We start from the raw sequence: 13,098 nt of genomic DNA, 5'->3' as shown, positions 1-13,098 counted from the left end.
AAACGTGGTCAAAACGAAGTCTTATAGGACACCACAAAATATCAAATCTAACAATACTCTCAGTTGGCAAGGTGATAAAAGACCTACCCAAAAGTGAATCTCCTCCTAGTTTAATTTACTTCATCCCTTACTCGAACCAACCTTGGGCTTGGTGTAACGGAAGTGCTATGCCAAGACAGTACGAATGGATTAAATCTAAAAATATTTTTATATAGGTTTTGGTGAAATACATTCACAAGCTGTTCCATGATGCATGAAATGGAACTATAGCCTACTTTACAAAAAGTTTTTGTATAAATCATATTCAGTCAAACGAAAAAAGGCAACAGGACATGACAATACACGGCTTTGTAACACCAAAAACAGAAAGTACATAAGAAGCATATAGGCTACAGTAGCCAGAAAATTGATCCAAGATCTTGATACGACCACTAAACGTTGACTTAATCGAACAACTGACTATCCAAATCAAAACGTTTCGAAATGAATCATTTGGAACGTTAATTCAGGCAGTAATGAACATTTTCCAGCTGCTACAATAAATAACCCAATAAACCCAATGTAGTAAATTTTTGTGTAATGCCATTTGCTTCATGTCTCCAATCAGTTGTTGTAACTGTTCATTCATAAACAGAGATAGTTTGTGTAAATGTAAATGGTCGTTTCTTTATTCTTCACTGTCACTGCTGTCGCTTTCACTTTCTTCGTCTTATTCTTCAGATTCATACAATTCTCCTGTTATATACAGAGATAAAGCAAGCTGTCTGCGATGTACCAGCCCCCAGCAATGTGGTTATCCGCACGTCTGACACTGACTGTCTTGTAATTGGCCTAGGTTGCTATGAAACTTTTGATCCTTCATTAAAGATATGGATAGAAGCTGGCTTGCAAAGCAATAACACGCAGCGGTACATCAACATCAACCAGGTGCATACCGCACTTGGAGCGACGATTTGCAAGTGTTTACCTGCATATCATGCCTTTACAGGTTCTGATTACACCTCGTCATTTAGCAGGAAAGGGAAAGTGCGGCCGCTGAAATTACTCCAAGGAAACCACGAAGCGCAGGCAGCTTTTAGCCAACTCGGACAAGACAAAGAAATTAGTGAAGACACCATCATCACAATACAGAACTTTGTGTGTAACATGTACAAAAACAAGAAAATTAATTATGTCAACGAAGTCCGTTTACAAAATAATGGTTTTAGACGGCTACAAACCCAAAAAAGACAATGAAAGGATATCATGCATACCAGAAGCTACTGTAGATAGTATAGTACTCTACCACTTTGTTCACGAGTACTTCTCCAGAAGACAAGGCGCACACATCTCATCACAAGACGCTGGTTATCTTCAACTAGAAGTGAACAAGCAGCAACATCGCTGCTAGAGTATGGCTGGAAAGAAGAAGGAGGTTGTTAAAAAGTGGTGTGGTTTGAAGGTAAAGCTTCACCTACATCTTTAGATGTCTCTGCGTGGAATCTGATCTCATCCAGGAAAGTCAAGAAGAAGGTAAACAGCATTGATGTCGCTTGGGTTACCCTTTATAAATATAAAACTTTCTCCTGGTCTATCCGTCATTTACTTTCTTACTGTAAACATTAGCCAATAACTGGCTGTAAAGTTTCGTTTTAGCAACCTGTAACCAATAGTTACACCAAGGTTGGTTCGAGTAAGGGATGCAGTAAATTAAACTAGGAGGAGATTCACTTTTGGGTAGGTCTTTTATCACCTTGCCAACTGAGAGAATTGTTAGATTTGATATTTTGTGGTGTCCTATAAGACTTCTATATATCTGGGTTCTTTGGTCACTTCGAATGGTCGATGCTGGAGCGACGTAAAATCAAGAATTGCACAATCCAAACAAGCTTTCATCAAAATGGACAAAATACTGAAATCTAATTCAATCTCTCTAAGCATTAGAATAAGAATTTTACATGTGTACATTTGGTCAGTTCTGCTATATGGCTGTGAATCCTGGACTGTATGCCCGAAGATAGAGAAGAAGATCAACAGTGCTGAAATTTGGTTCATTCGTAGAATGATGGGAATTAACTGGATGGATAAAATCACTAACGAAGAAGTGTGGAGACGCTCTGGGTGCACCCCTGGCGTCCTCATCACAACTATCAAAAAAAGGCAAATGACACTTATCCGGCATGTCTACCGCAAACGCGGAATTGAACACTCGGCAATGATGGGGCGATTTCCTGGTCAGAGACACCAGGGGCGTCCACGTTTGGAAATCTTCAAAAATCTTTCAACATGGACGAACCAAAATTTTGAAAACCTAATTAGAAGTATGGACAATCGATCGTTGTGGAGAATCACGGTAGCCGACGCCTTATTCAGGCATGGCCGATGATGATGATGATAAGACTTCGTTTTGACCACGTTTGGTCCATGTAGTCTATGGGGTGAAATAAACCTTCTGGGGGTTACTGTGATGACATCTTACATCACCTTTCCACCGGAAAATATTGTTAGATTTGATATTTTTGTTATGCCGTGAAATAAGACTTCGATTTAACCTACTTTAGTCCATGTAGCCTACCTTATGGGGTGCAATTAATCCCCTGGAGGGTCACTTTGGGAGAGTCTTACATCATCTTTCCTCCCAAAACTATTGTTAGATTTGATATTTTTGTGATGTCCTGACATAAGATCTTGCTTTGACCAAGTTTGGTCCATGTACATTATGGGGTGAAATACACCTTCTGAGGGGGTCACATTAAGGAAAGTCACTTTGAAGTCATCTTACATCACCTTTCCACTCGAAAATATTGTTAGATTTGATATTTTTGTGATGTCCTGACATAAGACTTCATTTTGACCAAGTTTGGTCCATGTACTTTATGGGGTGAAATAAACCTTCCGAGGGGGTCACATTAAGGAAGTCACTTTGAAGGCATCTTACATCACCTTTCCACCCGAAAACATTGTTAGATTTGATATTTTTGTGATGTCCTGACATAAGGCTTCATTTTGACCAAGTTTGGTCCATGTACTTTATGGGGTGAAATACACTTTCCGAGGGGGTCACATTAAGGAAAGTCACTTTGAAGGCATCTTACATCACCTTTCCACTCAAAAATATTGTTAGATTTGATATTTTTGTGATGTCCTGACATAAGACTTCATTTTGACCAAGTTTGGTCCATTTACCTTATGGGGTGAAATTAACCCCCTGGGGGGTCACTTTGGGGGGTCTTACATCACCTTTCCACTCGAAAATATTGTTAGATTTGATATTTTTGTGATGTCTTGACATAGAACTTCGTTTTGACCAAGTTTGGTCCATGTACCTTATGGGGTGAAATTAACCCCCTTTTTGGGCTTTTTAGGGGGCTCTAGGGTCCAGATCCACCCGGTGCGGTCAATCTTCCATACTTTTTGTGAGTGACATGGTTGACCCCAGTAACTTCAAGGGGTCAAACCTTTTGTACCTTATGGGGTGAAATCTTCTGTCGTAGGCTCCCAGACTAGAAGATGTTAAACTTGATCACGTTGCTCGGCTTCGTATGCCTATGGTTCAAGATGACGTAATATCAACAAAAAATGTTTATAATAATAATATTATTGTCTGTGTTCTTCAACTTGAAGTCGCAGAAATAAATTATGAGCCCGCGGGATCATAAAGATTCCAGCATTTTAAGTGAAGGCAAAATGAGTCACCACAGAAAACGTGAAAGCGGACGTATGCAGAGCTCGCGGGAGCTTCAAGACCATGTTGCTGTGTATCCGACAATGTTTGTTTGTTTTTCATATCTTTATCCTGCATTGCGGGAAAGCGGACTTGAGCGCTATGCATCGGTGTACGCCTTCCGACGTACACATGACCCACGCTGCAGCCGACGGCAATGTCTGTTTCCTGTTGTCTACTCTACTTATGACTTAAATTTGGTACTACCCATTACTCGAAATCGATCACTGGGTAGAGGCAATTATCGTAAAGTTTCTTGCCCAGAGAAACAACAGCAAGTGCGGGTGGCTGAAGTCGAACATGCAGGCTCTCGACTGCGAGCCCAACGCGCTAACCACTCGGCCACTGCTGCCGACGTATTGCTTGTCATATAAGTTCACATGAAGTACCAGTAGAGGACATGACTCAAAGTTTAGAGCACGATTGTGTAAGAGCCACAAGAATCACAGATGTAAACTAAAAGAACTTCTCAGTTCATGTACGTCACAAAGTCAACTGTCACGTTGAATGCTTCATCAAGCATGTCATAATCGCTTCATCTATTTTAATCATGCAATTGAAAACATAATTATTTTAATAAACCGTTTTAATCAAATTCTTATCAAGAGCGACCGTTCTGCCTTTTATAACCTAAATCAGCAAAATTTCTATCCTTTGCACGGGAATCGCAAAACGCAGAAATTAATTTTTTGTTATTATAAATTCAAGATCTAATCATTTATGAAGGTACCCGGACATTTTGCCGAATGGACAAATTGCCGAAAGGACTAAATGCCGATTGGACAAATTGCCGAAATTATACAAATGTATTATATGTATTATCATAACCTAATCACATAAATATCATTCACAAACAGATTTCACTACTTAGTCCTTTCGGCAATTTGTCCATTCGGCAAAATGTCCGCGCACGTTTATGAAAACCTCTTCACAAGCGTTTGTTTTGACAGAACCTGAATAGGTCTTTGCAATGATTGCAACACATGTTCCTCCAAAGGCTGTTAAATTCATTCATAGCTTGCCACGCCAGTGTCGGAGCTAGGTAAAAGCATTGTTAGTGATGTTTTTCAGGTCGTTGTCATCACATAAAGGGCTAAGGGGGCAGTTGGTGAGGATGTGCTTCATCGTCTGATTGTCTAGGCGGCAATCACACGTTAAGTCAGGAGTCATCTTCCATCGGAAAAGGTTGCTTTTATTTCTCCCGACTCCGCAGCGGGCTCTATTTAGGCAGCACCACTCTCTTCTGTCAAGGGTGGGAGTTTGTTGAAGACTTTCGGAAAGACTTGGGATGGTAGGATGTTGTGTCCTATCGGGCTCAAAGGTCCACATTTCTAATCGTGCCGCTGCCGCGTTTGTGTGTTCCAATGAGCCGACTTTGATGAAGCTCTTGCGTGACTTGAGTCTTGTTGGAATACGTTTGTGTTCATAGAGACGGTGGCGTTGGTCGGCTATTTGTTTTACTCTTTCCTTTTTTATAGCGACTTCGCTTCGGATGTGAGGTGGAGCTATAATTGCTAAGTTATAGAGGTCGGAGATTGGTGTTGGAAGGAGTGTGCAAGTTATGATTCTACATGCTTGGTTAAATTCGGAGTCAATTACTTTGGTGTAGCTTGACCTAGCCCATACTGGAGCGCAGTATTCAGCGGTCGAATAACAGAGAGCCAGTGCTGTTTGCTTCAGTGTGTGCTCATCTGCTCCCCAGTTTGAGTTTGCCAGCTTTTGCAAAAGGTTATTGCAAGCAGATAGTTTTTTCTTAAGTTTCAGTAGGTGTGTCTTATAGGATAGGGTCCTGTCCAGTGTTATGCCAAGATATACAGGGAAGGGGGTATATTGTAATGTAGTGTTTTCCCAATTGATGATAAGTTTTTGGCTAGCCTTATGATTGTTCAGGTGAAAGCATGTTACTAGGGTTTTGGAAGGGTTTGCATTTAAGCTCCAGTACTTGTAATAGGTGGAATACTCGGAGAGTGCTCCTGTTAAGGTCTTTTCCATCACCAAGAAGTTTTTTTGATTAAATATGTGTTAAATTAATTAGTCATCAAGGTGCGAAATTGCCTCCATAGCTCAGTCGCATGAAACAGCTCAGTGACTGAATGGTTATCGTCTTGGCTCATAGTGCTGGTAGATCTATGATCGATCCCAGACCGGCTCACACCGTCGCTTATGCACAGATTCATCAATCACTGGGTTATTCATAAGGTGAGCTTCAAGGTCGGTTCAAACAAATAAGTTTGACATTTCTGACAAAGCAGTTGTTTGACTTTGTTGATGTGTGGTGCTAGTGCAAGGGTCAGATTTAACTTTTGAAGTTAAAGTTGTTTAACCAATTGAAAGTGAAATCATAAATGATGTCACCCTGTCAATGTTGGCCAGCAAACACCACCTCAATCCTAATTTCTTACTATCCTGAATCTATAAACTCAGCTACTACCATCAGTACAGTTTTTTCGAATCTTTTATTTTCATACTCTTCACAGCTCTCTCACATTCTGTCTAATGCAGTTTCTCTATCTGCTTATCCGCTTACCCATTGCTAACCAAGTTAACAATGATTCCATCTACCTATGGAATCCTATGCTTTTCCCTGCAACCATGTTTCTCCAAACTCCCCGCATTCTTCCAAAACTGATCTCTGTTCTCATTACTTCGTTCCGATCTTATCGTTTTACGTTAGTAAAACGTAAGTGTAGGGGAAGGTTAGTTTTAGGGGTGCAAAAGAATTCTTTCCCGAATATAAGCAATTGTGCCCAAATACTTTTTGCGACAAATCATAAATCATCTAGTTAAAACTTCCCCACTGCTATCAATAGTCTGGTATTACTATCCTGAATCTATAAACTCAGCTACTACCATCAGCACAGTTTTTTGAATCTTTTATCTTCATAGTCTGTCGTGCGCATTCTCTTCACAGCTCTCACATTTTGTCTAATACAGCAGTCTCTCCATCTTCTTATCTACTACCCATTCCCATTGCTAACCAGTTCTACAAATAGAATCCTACACTTTTACTTTTCCCTGCAAACATGTTTCTCTAAATTCCCGCATTCTTCCACAATTGATCTCTGTTCTCATTTCTTCGTTTCTGATCTTAACGTTTTACGTTAGTTCGAATCACTTCGATGCCACTAAGTGAAAAAAGTACCGGTCACACAAAGCGATACAGCATATAGACAATATTATAGTTTATCGGCAGTTTTACACCCCAAACCTCATTGACGTAGCTCGTTCTGTTTATGAAGCAACACTCGAATGCAGAGCAAGCAGTTTATTTGGATATGAATGCAACAAGCAAAGTAAGAAGTCACAAACCGCGATTTATTCAATCATCCGTGTCAATACCATTCGTCCGTACCATCGTCATATGAGGGGCGATACACGGCTGTGTGGGGCGATACTCGGGGTCAGGTGTAGGAGATTGTTTCATCAACATTATTTCAACAACTTCTTACGTTGAAACAACGCAAGACGAGCTGAACAACTTTTTAGACTGTGGTCGTTGTTTCTGGTGGCACGACGGAGGCGCCAGAGCCACAGGGGTCGCAGGCGCATGCGGTGATCATCGGCACCGTTCGCGTTGTCGTCGAATTGTCGGCGCAAGTCAATATGACGTCATTCCACACAAGTCCAACCACTTGGCAACAGTTGCAATCCGCCTGAAGACAAAGATTTTAACAACTGGACATGCTGAAATACTGGACATGCTGAAATAACCAACCAGGTCCACAGTTTATACGTATTTCTACTTCATAGCTATAAACCCGCTGAAGTTACTTTGTTTTATTTCTCTATGGTTCAACAAAGCAAACTCTCTACCAAAGCTTTATAGCTATATTTAATTGCAGTTCGCCTCTCGTGGGCAGTTTGATACAAAATCATTGCGCTCTACATTGCAACAACATCCACTCCATCTCCATTATGGAAATCATCCTGATTCTATAAGTTGGAGAATGCATCTTCACGTAAGTTTAAGCCGTCGCTGTAAGTTTTGTTTTAGAATTCATTGCAAATTATAAAACAATGGAATGCGAACGTTCGCTGGATGGTGTGACGTCATACGCAACCTTGAAGTGACGAAAACCAATATTTGAAAACATCTCTCGACTCCCATGATCACAATTAGTCAGCGACCAGTTGCATGACTCACCACAATAAATGGATCAGTTTGGATGATGCTGTAGCCCGAATCACAACTACCGGAGCATGATGTCATCGAGACGTCATGATTGACGCAACCATCCACTTCGAGCGTCGTTGACACGTTGGAGAGGAGGCAGTTATTGCGTGGTTTAGGAGCTGAACGTGCAAAGAAACATGGCGGAATTGATGAGGAGTTTGAATAACAATGGCGTCAAGCGCGTTTTATTACTCGACGCATATCGACGACACAACTCTGACACTCGAACACACGACCCCGAGAATTGAACACACAAACCTGACACTCAAACACATTACCCTGAGAATTAAACACACAACCCTGACACTCGAACACACAACTCAGAGAATTAAAAACACAACCCTGGGATTAGAATACATGTTCCTAGGACTGAAACGTCTCAGCACAACGTTGGTTCCACTGATCATCATCATCATAATAAATCACCCAGCAAACATTGATTGCTGGGCCAGCGTTGGCTATATGCTGGGTATGTTGGCACAAGGCTGGCAATTTTGTCCAACATTTTGCCAACATTGCCAACATTACGCCAACAATTTTAATACTTCTTATTATGCGTTCAAAAAGGTCTCAAAGATTTTATTTCAGGTTTATTTGTTTTAAACTTTAAAAATACTAACACAAACCTCTTTTCGTGTGGTATTGCTTCAAAACACAGTTGTGTGATTGGCTGACATCGGTCAGAAGCATTGCCAGCATTGTGCCAATTCATAACAATTTCGGTGTTTTCTTTAAAATTATGCAAATGTATACCATCATTTTGCTATAATTTTACATTTTAATAATATGCTATCAATGCTGTTATTATTTTCTGATACCGTACAAGTATACTATGAATACTTAAGACCAGCGTTGGTCAGAAGTGTAGCCAACAGTTTGCCAACAAAGTAGTTTCATTTTAGTTTGTTTATGCCAAACGGAGCAGAGGTCTAGAAAAAGGCTGGAGCAACAAAACGCGAACGCGATAACGTGCTTGATACCCAAACAGTTTAAACTTTCCATTAGCCCTACACGTTTCCACAAAATAAACAATTGCAATGTCGGCTATATGCTGGATGTGAGGGCACAAGATTGGCAATTATGTCCAACATGTTGCCAACAATACGCCATCAGTTTCAATAACTTATTTCTTAATATGCGTTCAAAAAGGTCTCAAAGATTTTAATTCAGGTTTATTTGTTTTAATCTTTAAAATTACTAACACAAACTTCATTTCATGTGGTATTGCTTCAAAACACAGTTGTGTGGTTGGCTAACATCGGTCAGAAGCATGGCCAGCATTGTGCCAATTCATAACAATTTCGGTGTTTTCTTTAAAATTATGCAAATGTATACCATGATTTTGCTACAATTTTACATTTTTATAATAGGCTATCAATGCTGTTATTGTTTTTATAATACCGTACAAGTATGCAATGAATATTTAAGACCAGCGTTGGTCAGAAGTGTAGCCAACAGTTTGCCAACAAAGTAGTTTCATTTCAGTTTGTTTATGCCAAACGGAGCAGAGGTCTAGAAAAAGGTAGGAGCAACAAAACGCGAACGTGATTCCGTGCTTGATACTGAAACAGTTTAAGTTTCCATTTGCCCTACACATTTCCACAAAATAAACAATTGCAATGTCGGCTATATGCTGGATGTGAGGGCACAAGATTGGCAATTATGTCCAACATGTTGCCAACAATACGCCATCAATTTCAATAACTTATTTCTTATCATGCGTTCAAAAAGGTCTCAAAGATTTTATTTCAGGTTTATTTGTTTTAATCTTTAAAATTATTAACACAAACCTCTTTTCATGTGGTATTGCTTCAAAACACAGTTGTGTGGTTGGCTAACATCGGTCAGAAGCATTGCCAGCGTTGTGCCAATTCATAACAATTTCGGTGTTTTCTTTAAAATTATGCAAATGTATACCATGATTTTACTACAATTTTACATTTTTATAATAGGCTATCAATGCTGTTATTATTTTCTGATACCGTACAAGTATGCTATGAATATTTAAGACCAGCGTTGGTCAGAAGTGTAGCCAACAGTTTGCCAAGTTTGTTTATGCCAAACGGAGCAGAGGTCTAGAAAAAGGTAGGAACAACAAAACGCGAACGCGATAACGTGCTTGATACCCAACCAGTTTAAAGTTTCCATTCGTCCTACACGTTTCTACAAATAAACAATTGCAGCGTTGGCTACTTCATTTCAGCTTCACTTGATTTATTCTTTGAAAATATTTATAGCCAACAATAAAATGACTCTTTAACTAAATGACTCATGTGGTTTAGTGGAAAAACACAGTTTCTTTAGCATACCGTATTCTTGTACCAACAACGCCATGATAAAAATCGTTTGTTCATATTCAATTGCTTCAGATAATTTAGTGCAATAAATGTCTTGTGATTCAGAGGACACTTCCAGAAAGTTTAGGCTCTGGCGCCTCCAATACCCAACTAGCATAATCCGTTCTTTTTACATTGATTCAACGTCTGCAGACGTTGGTAAGGTAACTAACAAGCGATAAACTTAAAAACGTGGTTGCTAATTCAAGCTGCCAGGTCTTCATTTTTTTCTTGTGTTTAACAAAAGCTTTTTTAATTTTCAAGTTTAACTATACTAAAATGTGTTGTAATATTTTTGAAAACATTTTTTCAGGACTAATCTCAAAATTTGCGTGCAGTTCAAGAAAATTTAAAACAACTTGTAAGCTTAATCGAATTCACTTGTTGATGTTTGGTAGCGCTCGACACAGCAGCATGATTGTGGTGATCATGTAATCATTGAGTTGCGGCTGCACTGCCGCCGCGCTGCTGACCTGTCTGCAGATGCTGAATCAATGTAAAAAAAATCGATTGATGCAGTATCACTTATTGATTTTGTTCTGAGAGCAGTCTCGCTCACTGTCTGATTTTGACCACGTGGGTGAGATTCTCGTGTCGCCAACAAAGGGGCGTCTTTACTTTAAATGTAGCAAAGCTTGCACAATAGGCCAGCTTCAGGAGCAGTCATGTTGCGTCGACATCTCTCCTCAATTTCTTGAAGCGAGATTTCACAAAACGATCGCTACTTTTACTTTCAACGATCCGGCGAATCGTTTTTTCTCCTCTCGCGGTGCATAGAACAATACTGCAGGCACAATACTTGTTGTGAAAACTCCATTATGACGTCACTACTTAAACTTTGACTGGGCAATATGACGCGTTGAAGTGAAATAGGCAAAAAAGCTTTAGAATGCGGCGATATGTTATATCAACGTGAGGAGATGCAATTTAGCAGAAGAACTTGGTTTTTTTTATGAAGGAAGACAAAGGCCATGACTTAATCCTTTGCTAAAGGGATTATGACGTCACTCGATTCACTTCGACTGTTCAAGCATGGCGGTTGTGCTCAATACACAATTACGTGGAGAGCCGAAAGCACAATGCTTATGTGAACAGCGCTAAGACGAATTTTCGCTTCTTGCATCGAAAATATAAAAAATCGAATTCAATTGAGATATTACGGCCGAAAAAAGTTTTAGAAATGATCAAAATGAAACTATAGGAATGACTTACGACAATGTTTATGAAAACCTGGTAAGTGAATGTCTTTTATTCATTGAACCTGAAATAATTGTGTAAAGTCGTTTTTGTCACTAGGCTACGTTTACACAATTTAAAGAAAGTTATAAAACTCAATTTAGAGAAAGTTATAAAACTCAATGACCAATGGAAAACTTTCATATGAAATATTCTCGTGACAAATTTAGTGCCAGTGCTCCTAGATGAGTGCTAACAAGATATCAGCAAAGTAGCAGAGCTTGTGATGTCCCACAACATGTGTATTGTGTAGGGTTTTGCTCAATCTTTGATTTTGCTGCTCCGGCAGTGTTTGCTTGACTGCTTGAATGTGTTTGTATTTTTATGTCGTGTGGATAGGTCTGTGATGGTTGTAGAGTATTTGCAAATGTAGCTTTCATTGCCGTCAACTGAATAATAATAATAATAACATGTTTTATTTTGCGCCCATTGCGACAACATAGCCTACAGTAGCCTACACTGCGACCTACATACGCAACACAACAGACGACTGGAATCCCAAAATAAACTTTAAACGTTGGCTGTCATTTGTAACAGTCGAAAATTTCTATAACAAGTGCTGAAGCTTTTTAATATGATGGATGAAATCCCTGTCATTACATTCGATTTACATTTTGCAGGTGGCAAATTTAAGTCAAGTTGTTGGCAAAAATGCAAGCGATTGTATCAGTGGACTTATTCCAACTATTATTATCGAACACAACACAGTTCAAGTCATGTCGAGAAAAAAGAAAGAAAAAAACGTCGTGAAGTCTAAGCACTCGTTTGATTGTTAAAAGAATCTGAAAAAGGTTGTTCTTGGTGAGTACGGATAAATGTTTTTACTACGACTAAATGATTATGTCATAACTATGCCATTTTGTTCTTTTGATTAATGTATGATGTAATTGTGAAGAGTATTGAGTAATGTATGAAAATGTTTTAGTGGTGTACTCGCATTGATGTGAACAACGAACATGGTGGTTAGTACGCTATATCGGCATTTATATACTGATTTAACACTTCTTTTTTTACTTTCATGATTAGACATGGTGATGGCGCACGACAAAGCTGCTGCCGTGCAGCAAATTGATGAAGAGTTTCAGAGTGATTTCGAAATTGGAAGGACAGGCAAGGTGGCCGAAAACGGCAAAAACTAACTTTTGGTGAGCTTGTTATATGTTTGAAAGACAACAGCGAATGTGTTGCTTTAGTTGTTGAATAACTACTGTACAGTGTACACGCAATTAGAATGTATTGGAACTTGATTATTGCTCTGCGTGGCGCAGAATCGAATGATAAGTTTTTTGTCACGCACGTTGGAGAGAGGGATATTACATTGATATTGCAGATTGTCAATTAACTTCGCATTATCCTGGACGACAACTGATCAAAATCCTACACAGTGGCGTAGCCAGAAAAATGTTTTGGGGGGGGGGCAAATATTTGATGAATTGAAGAGAACAACAAAGTGTTTGATTTAAAGCCATCGCCACTTGATGTGAAGTGGCGTATTCTGGTGGGTTGAAGCAATAAAAGTCGTAGGGGGGTTAGAGCGTGCCAAAGGCACTCGTATTCTAGGGGGTCCGGGGACATGCTCCCCCGGAAAATTTTTGAAAAATTACACTCAAATAATGGATTATAGCGCTTTCTGAAAACACTTTTAGGGT

General features: G+C 39.5%; 1 long non-coding RNA gene across 1 annotated transcript; it reads left to right on the top strand.

Annotated features, from left to right (window-relative positions):
* Positions 1-11,379: 11,379 nt before the first annotated feature.
* LOC145764638 (uncharacterized) lies at positions 11,380-12,544 on the top strand. The gene is made up of 3 exons (XR_014288497.1): positions 11,380-11,446; positions 12,070-12,250; positions 12,476-12,544. It is a non-coding gene; the product is annotated as an uncharacterized LOC145764638 (long non-coding RNA).
* Positions 12,545-13,098: the final 554 nt, after the last annotated feature.

Source organism: Aplidium turbinatum, chromosome 2 (assembly GCF_918807975.1).
Source record: "Aplidium turbinatum chromosome 2, kaAplTurb1.1, whole genome shotgun sequence".
Lineage (NCBI taxonomy): Eukaryota > Metazoa > Chordata > Ascidiacea > Aplousobranchia > Polyclinidae > Aplidium > Aplidium turbinatum.
Note: the sequence above shows the minus strand (reverse complement) of the source record. Positions and strands in the feature narration are given on the sequence as shown.